Source organism: Canis aureus, chromosome 2 (assembly GCF_053574225.1).
Source record: "Canis aureus isolate CA01 chromosome 2, VMU_Caureus_v.1.0, whole genome shotgun sequence".
NCBI lineage: Eukaryota > Metazoa > Chordata > Mammalia > Carnivora > Canidae > Canis > Canis aureus.
In genome coordinates this window covers 74,716,896-74,735,383 of record NC_135612.1, presented here as the reverse complement: position 1 = coordinate 74,735,383, position 18,488 = coordinate 74,716,896, and positions in this window count along the sequence as shown.

The window sequence follows — 18,488 nt, the reverse complement described above, 5'->3', positions numbered from 1 at the left end:
TCATAGGGTTTCATGTAGAGGTTGCAATACCCTTAGTGTCCCCTAGCTACAGAGAGTTGGGGTGGTAGGCCTGTAGGAAGGGGAGATGCCAGCCTTGACCTGTTGCCTCTGACCAGAGACCTTGTGTTGGTCTGGTGGTTGCTGAAAGGGAGAACCTGGGAGCAGATGAGCCATGTGCTCAGCCAAGTAAAAAAACAAAACAAAACAAAACAAACACACACCATGACAGTCTAAGAGAAAGACCCCAGAAGGAAAACACCTTATATTTTAATACCTCTAACATATTTTTTTTCCTACTCTTGAACGAGGTGTTTTGCATTTTCATTTTGTACAGGGCCCTGGAAATTATGTAACTGGTTCTGCTTGCAAGCACCCTTCTTGGCACGATGCTTGATCCTTGGGGTGCAAAAGACACTGCCCTATCTGGCTCCCTAAGAGTCTTCCTCTTGGGCTTCAGGCGAGTTTTCAGTGATCATGCAGTAGCCTCCATGACCCCATCTCACCTGTGAACCCTATGACTCTTAACGAGCCCGAGGCATTGACCTTGTGCCCTGACTTGTTTTCTATGGCCTATTGGATTTGCCAGAAGTAAATTTCCTGGCCAGAAATCATAACTAATCTGGTTCCTATTCTTCCAAGGGACGTGGCTTCTTCTCTTATTTTTACCCTAGGTTGGTCTCTTGGTTTGGTCATTCAAGTGACCACCTAGACTTGCTTTGGTTGCCATCTGTATGTTAAAACTTAATTTCAACATACCATCCCCTGTGTCTGCTAAAGGACTTTTTAATCTCTTCATTTTCAAAGACTCCTCTCTCGAATCTGCGCCCTTCACTCCCTGTCTTTTTTCTTCTGAGAGAAGCCTCTAAGGAGTAGTCTTTTTGCAGAGCAGAGGTGATTGTTATCGTTCAATGAATAACATTCCTTCAACCCAAAGGCAAGGCCTTCCTGCAGCTCTGTCCACTTCTCCAGCTTCCTGCTATCACATAAAATCCTGGCTTCCCAATGAGTGTCCTCAAAACCTATAACCATGAAACCTAATAATAAAGACATGCCAATTTTTATTTAAAATTACAGTTACAATTTTAACCAAAAGAAAGGGAACAATTTATCACAACTAAATAAGTAAAATATAATTTCTCATACTATTTTAAAAATTATATATATAATATATACTGTGCACGTATACATATAACATTTCTTACTCTCTCTACATATGTATTTATATATACACTTAACCCTCACAAAAGTTCTATGAAGTAAATAATGTATTTTAGGTCTCATTTTACCTTTGACAAAAATGAAGAATTGCAAAATAATTTGTTCGAGATTGTAAAGCCGGTAAGTGCATCTGTAGGTTTCGAATCCAGATCTGGTATGTGTTCTTAACCAAGACAATGCACTCAGGAGTGGAAGAGCTCAGAGGGGAAATGACACAGTTGGCATGGGCAGAGATGTCCTGGAGAGAGAAGGACCCACACAGGAAACAGGACGATGGAGAGGCTTTAGGAAGGAAAGGGGAGAGACGGAGTGCTCCTGAATCCAAAACTCTAGGAGTGGGGCTCAGCAATCCACATTTTAACAACCACAGTTCTGACACATGCTCAAGTTTGAGAACCACTGGAATAGTTAATGCATAAGTGCTTAGCTGCACTTAGTGCACACGAACTGCTTCATCAGTGTTAAATATTACCACAGATCTATAGAACCACAGATCTTCATGTGCAGGCTCGAGCCTACCCAGGGGCTGCTCTGGTTCCCTGGCTCCCTTAGGGGTCCCCACCCTGACAATGTATGGTGTCTGCCTTCATGCATGTCTTGTCAGGCCTTCTGCAACCGTCCGTGACCAGTTTGCCTTGCACTGGTCAGCCACCTGCTGGGCCTGAGACTGCCCTAAGCACAGCCTGCTTGGTGGAGGCTATAACTTTCTCAGGTTTTGTCTTGGCCAAAGAAGTCTTTCCTTGAGCAAACTGGTTTCTTGCTTAGGGCTTTGCCTGTAAGAATACCTCTCTATGCCATAAAACACTCTCTGGGCCCTGCAGGAGAACGCAGAGCCAGATTGCCGGACTCAAATGTGTTCCTTTTTCATGTACACCAAGCTGTTCTGCATGCACTAAATTAAAAAAAAATAAAAATCGATGTGTATTTTTTTTTAGCTGTTTGCAGAGATATCAGGTTGGGTCATTTCATTTCCCAAATCTATTGAGCTAGATATTTGCAACTATTTTCTTAGAACAAATAACAACTATAATAACTGTTTAAATTGAAAAGATACATAGCAGGACTTTGTTGCCAGCGTGATGATGGCAATGGGAACATACTTCATTAACCTGGGCCACAGGGTAGTACAAGGACTGGGAACTCAGTAGTATCTAGATCCTCATCTAGATGTCCACTTCCTGGAGACACTCTTCTGGAGGGGGCCTCCTGGATGGGGCTTAGAGAGTTCTAGAGACAGACTTGGAAGAACAGACTAGCCAATTTAAATCAGGCCTTGATGCAGGGCTGGACTCATGGTCATCATTTTGAAATTTTTAACCATTTCTCAACAAGGAGAAATTCTACATTCTCATTTGGCACTGAGCCCTGCATATTATGTGCCCGGTCTCCTGCAAACATTTGATTTGGAGGGGAAAAAGAACAAAGAAACAAAAATTGGAGTTGAGAGTTCTTTCTCCATCTCATCTATTTGCAGGGTACTTGACTTTAACCTCATGACCCTCAACGGACAGTATCGCCTCATTAGTATTGCTGTGGCGTCATGTCCCAGGAACACAGAGGGTGAACTCAGATAGACCTGGAGCCACACAGATCTGGTTCAAAACCTAACTCTACACTGGATCAACCATGGTGATTCTGGACAAATTCCCCAACCTCTCAATGTCTCTGCTCGTCTACAAAATGATAACACCAATCACACGCTCCTCACCATATTACCAGAGAGATGTTATGAAAATCAAGTGCTAAAATGAACACAAAATGACCAGCAGAGTGGCCGGCATGTAGGGAGCGCTTGGTGGATGTTGACTTTAAATACTTAGGGTGACACATATACATAGAGCAGCAAATTTGTGTCGGTTATAAAGCAAATGCTGTTGAATTTGACTTCTCTATTTCAGGGAAGGATCCATGTGAGGAGCAACCTTCCTCTTATTACTTCCTATTGTTATCGCTGGTTTAAATATTTGTTGTTGTTGTTTTATTGTAAAATTGCAGAAATAGGAGGCTGAGCTTTTGATCTTGCATTAAAGGAAGCGGAGTTTCACAGAAGAAGGGAATGGGGAGGGATGGGCTGTTAGAAAGGCTCTACAAAGTGCTCGCTTCGGCAGCACATATACTAAAATTGGAAAGGCTCTACAAAGGGGGCCAGGTGAGCTGAGTTCTGTCTCGACATATTTGTGTTAGCATGTGGGACCTGGCCCCTGTTAATACGTCCCTCTTTATAGTTTACGTTTTCTTTCTGTTCTAGAGAGCTGGGGAGTATTTATCCTCATTTGCTTAGTAAAGTCTCTCTGGATAGATTTTTACAGGGATAGGGATTTGCCTTTTCTTGGACAAGCGAGGCTAGGAGGTCAGGGTGAGCCCAGAGGGTAGAGAAACTGGTGGCAGTTATTATGATCCCCTCAAACCCCCAGCTCCCCAACTGCCTCCTCCTCTGGCTGGAGGGAGAGAGAAGGATATGCTAGCCGGGAAGACTGATGTAGCCCCCTCTCAAGGCCTTCTCTCAAGGGATAAATTTACCTCAGTCCTTTACAACAAACACACAACAAACAGAAAACTATGCAAAATAAAATGTGAAGTCCTTCACTTCTCCCTCATAGCAGGACATAAGATCTCATCCTTTTTGCCGATGAAAATCCTTAGGCAAGGCAGAGGCAATCTTGGAGGATGTTTACCAGGAAGTTACCTGAGGAGTCAGGCTGATGAAGCGCCCAGGGTGCCAGGTGGCCACACATGATTCTTGTTAGTCACATTATTCATGATGAGACTCTAAGGGTATTCGTGTGGATGTCATGCTTCGTGCTGATACAATCTTGAGTGAATTGTGGTCTTAAAAGGCACCGTAAAGCTTTATAGATGTAAATCTAGCTGGTTTGTTTTAGCATCTAAACTGCTAAATACTACCTTGATGAAGCTGAAACAGGAGAGGTTTCAAAGGTTCCTGGATCAAAACATCCCAGTGAACACTGGTGGTAAAGGAAAAACAACCAGGTAACACCCTGATGCTGACAGCTGGAAACTTTGGTGATGTGGCTTCCCTGTCCTGGGGCACCCAGGGCACTATCTGTAGAAGATAAGTGAGTCAGAGCCTGCCCAGCCAAATCCTGATTCATGACACCACCACCCCCAACCCCGCCCCACTGCCCCTAGAAGGAAAAACTCAGAATTTCCTTGGGCAGCCACCCCTAGCTACTCCGTATCCCACTCGGTCGCTTGACCTTTCGGTGTGTCTCCCTCTCTGCATGTTGTTCTACCGAGCTAGAACATGTAGATGGCGTAGCTTTCGAGCCAAATGTGCGATCCTATGGCCATTCTTGACTTGCATCCACATTCGTGTTTTGCTTAAAAAAAGACAATTTCTCAGTTGGCATGGAGAACACGGGGAGTGGCTGAAGTTCCATGAGACCAACCCAAATTTTCCTATTTCTCTCTCCCTCTTCAACCTAGAGGGATTTCTAGTTTTGCTCATTTTTACCAGTGACCTGTTTAATGGGAGCCGAATGACTGTGTCATATAATCAAAAGGGAGAACAGACAGGCTCCATCCAAAAAAAAAAAAATTAAGCCCAACCTTCCCTTGTGTAAGGGTACTCCCCTGCCCACTCTCGTCTCCCCCAGGGCTTGGCACACATTGTTAACCTGTTTGCTGACATCTCCACCTGATTCTCCTGATAGCCTACTTTGCCCCAGGTCCTTGGCTCCCTTAAATCAAGGTTTACATTTACCAAGAGACAGCTTATAAAATGATGAATTCTTCTTTTTCATTTTGGGTATTTACTTGGCATGAGATCACCCCAAACCTTGTTTTTCCACAAATACACCTAGTGGGATTACTAATTAATTATCCCACTGAGGCTAGAACAATATAAAGAAGATGTACTTAGATCCAGTAGATAATCAAATAGACAAATTTAATTTAATTCTGCCTTGAATTCTTTTCATACGGCAATTAAGAGTCTAATTCTGGTTTTAGAGCAAGCCATAAAGCAGGTCATTTAAACTATTAAAAAAAAAGATTTATACAGCATTCATGTGGCATGATGTAAGAAGCAAAATGTTGATCAAATTTTGGGCAGACTAGGCTCCCAATCTTCAGCAAAATCAAATATTGTAGCAGTTGGTTTGCCATGGAAGAGGGGCAGCCATCACTCTGTTGGTGAGCCAGTAGGCCCCATCCTGTAAAATGCTAATGGATGACCCTAAGACCCACTCTTATAAAATGGCAGCTAATTGTCAGGTACCCTGTTTGTGGTTCCCAGACTGCTTCACTTGCTTAAAGTCGAGTCACCCAGCCAGAGTAATTGAGTGGGGTATAGCCAAGCCAATGAAAGCCTTGCTTTTAAAAGACTGCCACCACCCAGGCCCAGCCCCAGCCCAGCCCAGCCCCAGCCCTGCCTCAGGCCAGGCTTGGGCCCTGCCCCACCTAATCAAGCTACTGATTGTCTTCAGGGAGGGGCCTAAAGAGCACTCTGCCAAGTAGTCCCTGTTTAGAACCAGTTGCTCCCTGGGACTAAGCTGGCCACCACTGCTGGGGCTTGTCTCTTGAGGCTATAAGGGTATAATTAATTCCAACAGTTGCAGCTTAATGTGTCCCTAAGCACTTTGTTGATCTTGATGATGATGACAAGGGAAAAAAAATATCAATATATTAAAAGGTCAAGGATGTTTCCTCCAAAGTTCTGCTGGGTGTGGTTTCCACCTAATCAATCTGGGTTCATGTGAAAACCACACTGGTTAATTTTTAAAAATTACCAATGACAGTCAATGGCTACATGATTGTTTCTCAGGAATTATTGCGTTCCTGGGAATTTATTGACTTAATCTTTTTTTTTTTTTTTTTTTTATTGGTGTTCAATTTACTAACATACAGAATAACCCCCAGTGCCCGTCACCCATTCACTCCCACCCCCCGCCCTCCTCCCCTTCCACCACCCCTAGTTCGTTTCCCAGAGTTAGCAGTCTTTACGTTCTGTCTCCCTTTCTGATATTTCCCACACATTTCTTCCCCCTTCCCTTATATTCCCTTTCACTATTATTTATATTCCCCAAATGAATGAGAACATATAATGTTTGTCCTTCTCCGACTGGCTTACTTCACTCAGCTGACTTAATCTTTTTAGAATTAAGCTTATAATTTCTACAACTCATAATGTTAAATATAATCTACTTGCCTTGAGTTTGATATAGTGGTATATGAGTTTCTAAGAAGTGTGTGCATTTTTGAGATTTTATTTAATTCATCAAATAATACAGTGTATTTTTGAAGGTGTGTCCATTTACTGTAGAGTTTTAAGTTTTAAGATTCATAGAAATAACTGATCCACACGTAAAAAGTCTGAGAAATAGAAAAAAAATTTCCTGAAACTTCAGAGGCGAGGTCAAATGCACTCTGGCTGCAATGCAAGTCTGCAAAATGGAAGGCAGAGAACTTTGAAGAAAGAATGGAATAACTGGATATAACAAGAGCAAACTTGGGAGGAGGATTCTGAAGAACTTGACGTATGAAATACTACTAATGTCCAAGCTGTAGTCAGTGAGGGAAAGCATAGCATGAGAAAGATCTCTTCTAAATGGAAACAAAATATTGGAGAGAAACAGTAAACATACCAAATAAAAACATTAAATTTTAACATGGTAGAAATGTTTCACTACAACCATCGTATGTCAGAGACTAGCCAGATGCCCACTCAATCCATTTCTTCTTCCCAGACACATAGCTAGACTACATTTCCCAGACTTCCTTACAGTTAGCTGTGACCATGTGTCTGAGCTCTGATCAGTGGAATATGAATCCAAAGCGATGGTCACCCCCCTAGGCTTGGCCCCTCCCATGCAATCCTCCATGCTCTTTCTCTCTTCCCTCATCTGTTAGACAAATGCTCAGGATCCAGTGGGGTCTTCGGCACTCAAGGGCATGGTGGAGCTGCTGGATGAAAGGAAACAATCCCTGCCAACCCAAGTTGGACTGCCACATATGCAAGAAATAAACCTCCATGGATTAAGCCACTGAACTATGGGGCTTGTTAGATCGGCCCCCCTAACATTCTAAGAAGTCATCTCTTCAGATTGCTGAGTTCAAGATCTATTCAAAGCAAAGTCAGCAGGCTACATGCACCAGGGCACATTTCTGTTACCATCACAGGGACTAGATTACTTTACCTCCTAGATTTAGTTGGGGACAATATCAGGTTATTATTCTTGCAAAGCTTTGATCATTGGACGCTTCAACATCTTACACTGGTGAAGAACCAGAATCTCCATGGTGTTTAGAACAGACAAATTAACAAACCAATAAACCAAACAAACAAATTGGGTGAATGAGTGAATGCGTGGCTATTTTATTAACATTAAATATGCCAGATACAGTTATATATTTTTTTATATCACAAGGAAACTTTTTATTTAATTACATGCAAGATGAAAACACTCTCTTATTGTAGCTCATCTTCCCCCAAAACTCTATACTTTCTCTTGTGGGGATTCTCTCCAACCCCATGACTTAAAACAATTGCAGTCTGTGCGTTGATGATGTTCAGATCTGTCTCTCCAGTCTAGATTCTTCTTCTCAAGATTTGAACCAAAAATGGTTCCTGGATGTTTTCACTTGTGTGCCCAACATAACAAGCGTTCAAATGAATGAATCATTAAGCTGCAAAAGACCAATAAAAGTTACCTTTACTGGAGACTGTTGGTTATCTTCTCAGCATTAATTCCGGTCCACCCCCTTTTCCTTCTGAAGAGAACCTAGATTTGGTTCATGTGTCTACACTTTCCCACACAGTAATGTCCCCTGGGGGGAAGCTGACTCCATTCTCAACTCCAGGGGTGGTCTGGGCAATGGGTAATCTAATCACTTCAGGAATGGGCATGTGCCAATGAGATGTGAAGAGTCTGCTGGAAAGCTTTTGGAAAAAGTTTCCTTACTCCTTAGAGAGAACTACAAGAAAAGAAAAAAAAAAAAAAAAAGTCACAAGGAAAAGCAGATACAGTGTAAAGTCCTGAGATTAAGCGCACAGATTCTTAGCTCACCCTAATTGGATTTGAATCTACTGCTTACTAATTATGTAATATTCAACACATTACAGAGCCTTTCAGTGCCTCTGTCTTCTCCTCTGCAAAAGCAGTTATGAGAATAAAAAAAATAAGATACTGTATGTAAAATGCTGGCACATAGTAAGCACTGTATTACTGTTTTTTATTATTATTTTCTTCTGGATATTGTTTGCTTGAAACTGCTGGCACCATCTTGCTCTGAGCTTGAGGATTCAACAGACTCCAGGAATGCAAGAGAACTTGAAGTAAATTTCTTCAAAATTCACTAAAGCAAAGAAATCGAAAGAACCTGGGTCCTTGGAGACATGGCTGAACTTTGTAATTAATCAACCCTCTACTCTGCTAACATCCTATTATATGGGATAATAAACTCCCTTACCGTCCAAGCCTTATTGTTCAGATTAGGTTTTCGTATTTGCATCCAAAGGCATCCAGCTTGAAACATCAACCAGTACAGGACTTTCAGAACTTTTCAAAATCATGGAATCCTTTTTTTTTTTTTTAATTTAATAACATGAGTAATAAAATTGATTTTTCTTATTCAAAAATGGAAGCATTTCAGAGAAAATTTAAAGTCCTTTTCTGATTCAGCACCTTTCAACTCCAACTCACCTTCCCCCTCCCAATCCCAGAGGTAACCACAATTGTGTTTTTGGCATGTGTTCTTTTCTCATTTTTAAAATTTATTTATATAAAGACTTCTGTATCCAAAGAAAATACATAGTATTGGATGTGTGTTAACATAAATGATTACACATTGTCCACACCTTTCTGCAAGTTGTTTTTTCAGTCAACAGTACACTTTAAAGAGCTAATTATGTTAGGGTAGAGTTTGACATCATTTTTGTAACTGTTACAAAGTATTTCAAAGTGTTAATATTAGCCAATCACCAGTTGATGGGCTTTTAGGTTCTCTTCAGTTTTAATGTATGTTTGTAACCATACACACTGCTACAATGTATGTCTTCAAACACGTCTGTTTGTCAAAGCTACATCCTCAGGTGCACAAAAGCTCATGAAGCCACATAATTTTTAGTGATTTGTTACTTTTGCCGATATGGAATATCCTCTTTAATTCTTGAATTCTTTTTTGTCTGATATTGTCCTTTCACTTTAAATTCTATTTTGTCTTATATGAATATTGCCATAGACTCTTTCTGTTAGCATTTGCTTAGTAAGCTTTTTCCATCCCTGTATTTTCAGCTTTTCTGTGCCATCATGCTTTATATTTCTTATAAAAAACATAGACGGAATCTAAAAAAAAATCCAACCTGACTATATCTGATTTTCAATGCAGTTGTGTATTTTTTTCCAATATATTTTCTACCATTGTATGGGTTGGAATGAGAGGGATAAATACAGCAAGGTGCCCAATTCACCATCTTGAATAAAAGTTGTATCAACCATGAAATCTGTACATATTTAAATTTTTAATGTGAACTTTATCAAGTATTAAAAGTTATAACAATATGTGTGAGAATTAAAATGGTGCTAGAATATGTTTTATCCTTTTGTGTAGGAAGAATTCCAAAGCAAATGGATTATTCATGAAGCTATCTGGATAATAATAGTGAGATGACAACCTTGGTGTTTATACAAAGATTTTCTCTTTTTTTGCAAAAATTTTATGTAAGAGTTAAGAAAGTAAACCCTGAGTGTCATTGGCTGTTAGTGAAATTAAACCATTCATGAAGTAAAACTTTATTTACCAAAAGGTGAAAAATTTTCAGCCACTGTTTTCCTTATACTTTAGAACACTTCATAACACATGTGCTACTAAAGAGTGAATATAAAAGTGCCACTTGACAATACACAAAAGAACAGAACCCGAGTTCAGGAACAGCAACATTTCACAAATTTGAACCATGAAGAGATTTCAACAATTTCACAAAACCCGCAAGGCCTAACTTCTGTTTGAAAAAAAACTCCAGTCACCCACAGCTTTAACAGAACAGTTAGGGAACTCTTTATCGGTTTTAATTATTTTCAAACTATCTTTAGCAGGATTCTTGTGTCTCATTCAGTGACTTATGGGGCCACCTGGGGAGATAAGGGATGGGAGAAGAGCAAGTGTGGCTTTGCATGCTCTCGCTTCAACACAAACAACACCACTCTTCATCTGTTTTATATAAGGTTTTATTTTTAAAAAATGACACTTATTGAAAAAAGCCACAATCTGGTCTAACATTTCTATTTTCAGTAAAACTAATCCTATATCCTTTGCAGGCTTATAAAATGGGTTCTCTTTCAAATAGCTTCAGAAAAGAGGCCCAGAGATGCCCATTTCTTCGTGGGAAATTCTTTAGTGTTTCCAGCCCAGTCCCTTTATGCTCAACTTTGAATGGCCATGTATTGTTTCCTGATAACCCTCACATATTTGCAGATGATTATTCAGTTACTCCTCAGCCTTCTCCGCCTCAGGCCAAACTGATCCTACTTCTTTTGATTCCTTTCTACAGATCTCACTTCCCAACATTTCAATCATCTCTATAAGGGTCCTCCACTCTCTGAAACAACTCCAAATTCCTCATCTCCTTCTCCAATTACTGAAGCAACAACCACACACCCTGAAGCTGAGCAGAGTGAAAAGGAAAAGCCATCCTTCTACTACTTAGTTTCTCTGGGCTTTAATTTGGTTCTTCTTTCTCCTTTCAAGATCATCTTAGTGATGGTGATGGATTAAAGATGGCAACAAATTCTTTGATGCTCTTCCCATTGAGGTGTGATTAATTTCCCCTCTTCTTAAATCTGGCTGCCCCGTGAGTAGCCAGTGGCCAACACAGAATGGTAAAAGTAATGCCATGCCAGTTTGGGCCTAACCTTCAACAGGACTGGCAATTTCCATCCTAACTTCTTAGAGCACTTGCTCTTGCAGAAGCTGCCACCATATAAAAGAATAAATCAGGCTGCCTTGAGATCACCATGCTGTAAGGAAGGCCAAGCTGTCATGTGGAAAGGTCACCCAGGCAGTGATGCCATGCCGTCTTGCCTCCAGCTTACAGCTATATCAATCCAGAGCATAGTGAGAGATAATGGTGAATTGCTGTGTTATGCCATTAATTTTGGGGGTGACTTATTATACAACAAGATGACCAGAAAGGGGGACCCTGGGTGGCTCAGTGGTTAAGCGTCTGCCTTTGGCTCAGGTTGTGATCCTGGGGTCCTAGGATCAATTCCCCCATCAGGTTCCCTGTAGTGAGCCTGCTTCTGTCTTTGCCTATGTCTCTGCCTCTCTGTGTATCTCTCATGAATAAGTAAATAAAATCTTTAAAAAAACAACAACAACAAATAGATGATCAGAATGATGTGGATTTTTTTTCACCTTTGTGATTTGCTCCCTTCCCCCCTATCTTCCTGGATGCTGGCACTAAGGACTCCACAACCCAAGGCAGTCATCTAAAGGTCATCTGAATTCCTACATGAATTAGCCCTACCTTACCTATCAACAAGAAGTGATTTCTGGGGCGCCTAGGTGGCTCAGTTGGTTAAGCATCTGCCTTCAGCTCAGGGGATGATACCAGGGTCCTGGGATTGAGCCACAAATCAGGTTCCCTGCTCAGCGGGGAGCCTGTTTCTCCCTCTCTCTCTGCTGTTCCCTCTGCTTATTCTCTCTCTCTCTCTCCATCAAATAAACAAAATTTTAAAGAAAAAAAAAAAGAAGTAATGATTTCCTCCAACTGCCCTCAAGTTTTCTTGCTTGATGTCTTTTAAAAACTCTTTTTCAAGAATACCTCAGCAGGCAATCCCCATCAGCGAGAATTTCTCTGTGACGCAGCCATCTTCCCTCAAAATAGAGTTCTGGTTGTCCAGTTCATAGTTTATTTTTCAAAGCTGCTCAAGTTCTGTGATGCTGTGGCTGATGTTACAAGATCTAGCATATTCCAAAGTAAAACAATAGGTTTGTATTATTTGGTATTAACAATTAGGATATTTAATTCTATGAGGCAAATCTCTAAGGTAGGAGCTTTCCTGGGTCACAAAAGGAAATCTCACCTGGGAAATAATATTGCCAGTTTAAGAGCCAAGTGTTTCAGTTAATTCTCACAGGTTAAAGACACCACCCGTAAGAGCGGGGAATTTGGGAGCCTTCTCTAAACTGAGCTCATTTAAGCTACATACTTGCATAGAATCATTCATTTTTGCAAGGAGGTATAATCATCTTTCCAATCCTATATGAACCCAGACCCAGGGACACACCGGCAACGAAGCCATCACTCCCCATTGGGCAAGTGACATTTTGCTGTTATACCCCAAGAAGAGCAAATAATATAAAACAAATTTACATTTCCTCAATGTACATTTCTCAATCTACATTATCTGAGAGTCCATGGAAATGACAATAAAAATGTCAAAAATCATATACTTAAGCCCCCCTTCCCACCCCTAGTCTTAGGACCAGACTAATTTGGGGGATCAGTTGCTCTGATGGAGTAGAACATAAGACCCACAGGTTAACTCAAAATCTGTCACCTCACAGAGAAAGCTCTCTGGATCTGCCAGGCTCGATAAGGTATATAACTGAAAAAGAAAGAAAAATGGTGTGTAGCTTTAGCACTCAGCTATAGCTGGCAGCATCATAAATGTCTATTACTTATAAGTACTCGTTACAATTTATCATTTGCCTTGTAATTTACTTTTTAACTTATTTTCACTTTTGTTATTCAGTCACATGTTTCGATCTCTTCCTCTAGGGTTTCCATCTTTGATACCACTTAGATGGTGAGTCACCGGGCACAGAATAGCCCGTCTTTCCTAGTCTATTTGGGCTGCTGTAATAAAATACCATAAACTGAGTGACTTATAAGCAGCAGATTTATTTCTCAGGGTCCTGGATGCTAGCAAGTCCAAGACCAAGATATTGGTAGATTTGGTGTCTAGTGAGGACCCACTTCCACTTCCTGGTTCACTGATGATGTCTTTTCTCTGTGTTTCCACATGGTGGAAGGGGTGAGGGAGCTCTGTGGGCCCTTCCTTCCTTCCTTCCTTCCTTCCTTCCTTCCTTCCTTCCTTCCTTCCTTTCTTTCTTCTTTCTTTCTTTCTTTCTTTCTTTCTTTCTTTCTTTCTTTCTTTCATTCTTTCTTCTTTCTTTCTTTTTTAAAGTAATCTCCATGCCCAGCATGGAGCCCAATGCAGAGTTGAACTCATGACCCTGAGATCAAGACCTGAGCTGAAATCATAAGGAAGCTTAACTGACTGAGTACTAGTCCCATTCATGAGGGCTCCACCCTTATGACCGAATCATCTCCCAAATACTATCACCTTGAGGGGTAGGATTTCAACATATGAATCTGAGGGGGACACAAACATTCATCCTACAATACCTTCCTTATAAAATACCAATGACCACAATCCTCTTCTTGAAGAAAGCCCATTTCTAGGGTGAGTGAATGAAGCCCAGGCTTTTGAGCTGATATTATCTCAGGTAACAAACCCCCAATGAAGGTCACATTCAGACCTTATTTATTTTACTAGCCAGGATAGGTGTCAATTCTCTAATACAATTGCCTTTGGCACACACGTCTTCTCCTTGGTCACCAGCCCTCTCCAGCTCCATTTTTTTTTTTTCCCCAAATCTGGCCACTTCTCACTGAAGTTACCCATCTGGCTCCTGTAGGCATGAGCTAGTGACACCAGGGCTCATAGGACCTCTTTCCCAGAGAAGAAAGGGAACCTAATTAGAAAAAGCTGAGGAAGGCCTCCGACCTGGCTTGGGTAGCTATGGCCAGAAGGTTGGGGTGTTCCCAAAAGAAAAGATGTAGAAGAAAAGAAGCTGGGCAGGAAAAAACTATGGCCCTTTCAGTGACTCAGCTACCTCTGCTACTCGTACTAACTGATTCTCCAAGTACATCAAGAGTTCCACTCACTCAGAGAGCTGATCGAGAAAGGGAGCCTCCTATATTCCCAATAGTCAGTCAGAGGGTACAACCTCATAAACTCTTTATCAGCCTGTAAAATGATTGTCTTTGGTCCAGCACCCTCTTTCCATCCAATTAACAGTGGCCAGGCCTTGGAATGTGGACAAGGCTGCCTTGCAGCTTTAACAATAGAGGTTTGCTTGGCAATATTTGTCCATTCTGGTGCAGTTTATGTGCCTCTAGCGCTTAACAGCTGCCATTGAAACTAGTAGTCTTAAAAAAAAAAAAGAAAGAAACTAGTAGTCTTATCCAGTTCTGTAGTGTTAGACTACCTTTTGTTGTTGAAGATGTGAGTGAGGGGGCACCTGGCTGGCGCAGCCTGTAAAGCATGTAACTCTTAATCTCAAGGTCATGAGTTCAAGCCCCATGGTGGGCATGGCGCCTACTTAAAAAAAAAAAAAAAGAATCTGTGGTGAAGATATGAGTGAAGTGTGCATGGGCATTATTGAATTCACATTCTTCCTTCAAATACAATAGTCTTGCACAATGTTTCTCAAGTGTCTGTATTAATTTCACATGTTAAAAAGTAGAAGATATGCCAACCAGAGGCACAAGAGTTCCTACACAAAATTCTGTGTGTTATTAGAGCTTTTGTATAGTTAAGAGTAGTTTACACTCTTGGGCTTATGGAATACCGAATTGAAATCTCTGCTAGTCTGCCATGGACAACAGTTTTCTTGTGCTACTACTATCCGTGGCTTCGGTGGTCTTGTGCAAATCTGATCTGTTGCCTGGCATATCTTTTGTTCTTTGCCGAACGTCTCACTTTGACTTTTATGAAAATTACAATTCATGTAATTAATGTTAACTTGTTTAATGTAGAAACTTGTTACTTCCACAGTCAATTTTGGGGACACTAGAATAAAAGATTTCGATAACCAAAAAATAATTTTGCCTAACAGTAAATATCGGTCAATTCCTTTAACCAAGAATATGTTAATACATTACAAAAGAACCATAAAGAAAAAAGTCTTTAGAAAAACTGGAGCTGTGCACTCACGTGCTTCACACTCTGTCCCAGGGAAATATGGCAGGATGCTAATGACAAAATTCCCACCAAACACATGGCATCAAGTCACACGTTTTTTTCTTCTTTTCTTTTTTTTTTTTTTTTAAGATTTTATTTATTTATTCACGAGAGACACACAGAGAGAGGCAGAGACACAGGCAGAGGGAAAAGTAGGCTCCCTGCAGGGAGCCCGATATGGGACTCGATCCCCGGAGCCCAGGATCACAACCTGAGCCAAAGGCAGACGCTCAACCACTGAGCCACCCAGTTGCCCCTCAAGTCACAAGTTTCAAAAGAAGAAATGGCAAAGCCTTTTTAAGTCTCTATTTCAGCATTTTCTTTTTATGAGTTTCCACCTTTGGATTCTACATACCCAGCGTCTTATACTTCTTCCTGATAAAGTCGTTTTTGGACTGTCATCCCTCAAAAACAAAACAAAACAAAACCTCTGTGTTATACCTTGGCACCTATAAGTAACCTAACCTCATAAGGTACTTCATGAGGAAGTGCCCAGAAAGGGCTGCAGGCAGCCCAGGCATCCTTTGGCTTCCACCATGTGAGCATTGTAACTCGGATGCAACTGCTTGACAGATGCAGTACGGGGCATATCTGCCGTATAACCACGTCGCACATTTCATTTAATTCTCTTAATAATTTTTGAAGTATCGATGTCATCATTTTTAGGTTATAGTGTCGAGAAATGTGAAATGATTATGTGTTTGTGCAAATATGTATGTTATTAGGACAAAACGTGAAAATCTGGATGATATCGTAAGATTGCAGTAAGTATTTCGATCAACTCAATTCAGTAAGACAGAGGCACCCTACTCTCCAGGAATGCACAGTTAAACACCACCCCAGCCCTAAATAAGATCATGGCCAACAGCAGCATAAACACCTGGCAGATCTCGTACCAAAAGTGACTTTGTGAGAACAAGTATCCAAAGAGTTCTAAGGGTTTTTGTTTTAATGTTTTCAAAACCAAACACTTGTAGAAGGAAGTATGGATTTTATTTCTAGGTGACAGATCACTTTCATTAACTAAAAATCTTTACAAAATAAAGAATTTGCTACCAAGTCTCTCACATTTGTCTTATTAGTGAGAGTGAGAAATAACCAGTCATCTCCTCCCAGATATCTACTATAAGCCCCACAGATTGGCCAGCCCCACAGCGTGGTGAAATAAAGAATCCGTTTAATTTGATAGTGCTATTTTCATAACTAGTTTGAAAACTAGAAGACGCGAGGAAGAAACAGCCCGGAGGAGGTTCCAGAAAGCTACTACATATGGTAGGAATTGGTTATACCCTAAGGAGAACATGTAGCCAAAAGCTGCTGCTTCGTCTTTTGCTCTCAGAAAAGCAGAGCCAGGGAGATGCATATATTCTGAATTTGACGGAGAAAATATTTCTATCCAGAAGAGGACTGCTGGGACCTCTAACCACTTGTACAGTAGAATCGAGCCTGCCTGGAGCCCCTGCCCATGCACATTACTCAAGGAGTTGGCATTGTGGTCACTTCTGGGGAAGAATTCTGCTAAATCAAATTCTTGTTTGTTTTCCCTTTTCTTTTCAGTGTGTTCCCCTTTTTCCTGATGAAAATGATCCAAGTTAATATAAGAAAATCTAGAAAACAAGAGCAGAGAGTAGAATGGAAGAAATCACCTACATTCCAGGTCCCTGGATAACTACCAAGTAGAAAAACACTCTGGTGCATTTCCTTACAGCCTCTCTTCTAGGGATCTGGTTGGTTTGGTGTTCGTTTTGTTTGCTTTTCACATTGCTGTGGTTGGTCAAACCATTCAGGGTGCATGTTTCTCTCTCCCCCCAGTGCCTTCAGGTCCCACGGTGGGGGGGGGGGTCTCCCCAAGCAGGGAGCAAGCTGCCCACACGTTGTTTCCAATGGCCGCCGGAATGCTTGATCCCAGGGTGGCTCCTCCTCCAACCCCCCTGTGGTCCCCACCCGGCTCCTCCCAGAGTCAGCTGGTCTGTGCTTAGAAAAGGCGAGCTCATTTTATCATAGAACAGCCTTGGCTGGTAAAGCAGATCTGCTGTCCCCAAAACTCATAATGCATTTCATTACCTTTGGATTATCAGTGTGGAATTATCCACATCACTGCTCTTAATTATCCACCTCACTGCCTTCTTCATTAGCATGGAGGGCGGAACCGGGCCTGGACGGGATTCTCTTCAGAGCCTCAGTCAGGTCTCATTAGCGAATTGCCTAGAAAATGGCCTGGGCTCCAGAGGGCCACTGCCGGGTAGAGTTCCTGCCTCAAAGCATGGCATTTCTGGTCCCTTCTCTGGGTCAGCAAGAAGGCCCTGGGTTCCTGGGGGGGGGGGGGGGGGGGGGGGGGGCTGGGAGCTGGGAGGCACAGTGAGGCCAGGCCCAAAGGCTGCCCCAGCCCTTCCCGCCTCTCCTCTCCTGTCCTCCCTTCTTCTGGGTCCCCAGAGCACGTCCTCTCTCTTTATCCGGCTTCCCTTCAACAGAAGAAAACAGTTGGGTTGTCGGAGACAATAGCAACCTACAGTCCTGTAACACTTGTCCCTCCTCCATCTCCCTGGCCCTCCCGCCACTCAGGATGGCCCCTAACAAAAGGCCCCAGTTTGACCCCCAAGGCAGGCCAAAGCTGATTCAAAGCAGGATTTGAATCAATTTAAGCTGAGCAAACCAGAGACCACAAACCTGCCACACTCCATTTACTAACCTCTAAGTCAGGCAGGAAAACTTTCTTGTCTTTTTCTTTCTCTCTCTCTCTCTCTCTCTCTCCCTTCCTCTTTTTTTTTTTTTTAAATAGGAGCCAAGTAAACTAGTATAATCCCAGATGTATGTACAGTATTTTTAAAGGCTTGCAGCAGGACATAAACACAACCGCCAAAGTAAAATAGGACCATAACAATCCTCCATCACTATTTAGCGTGAGCGCCTGTCAAAAGCTCTTTATTTAGTCGTGACACACCTTTGCAAACCACTTAAAAGGGAGGCTTGGTAGCTGGGCATTTTTGTTTGCTTAAATGTCACCCTGTAAACACCATTGCTGAGTGCTGCTTCTTGAAAGGCTGGCAATATCATAACCTATTGGTTTGCTTCCCATCCAGTGCTCAGAAATATGTATGTGAAGTCTGCTGTCCCAGGGCTGGGCTAGCGGCTCACCAGCTCACCAGCTGGGACAGTCAGAGGCTGTTTCCTCCCTGGTCCCAAGGCGAACAGAGGCTCCTTGTCTGGAAGGAGCCAGCCAGGAAGTGCCTGCTGCTCTAGTGTAAACGTGGACGTTCACTGAAGAAGTCGGGCTGT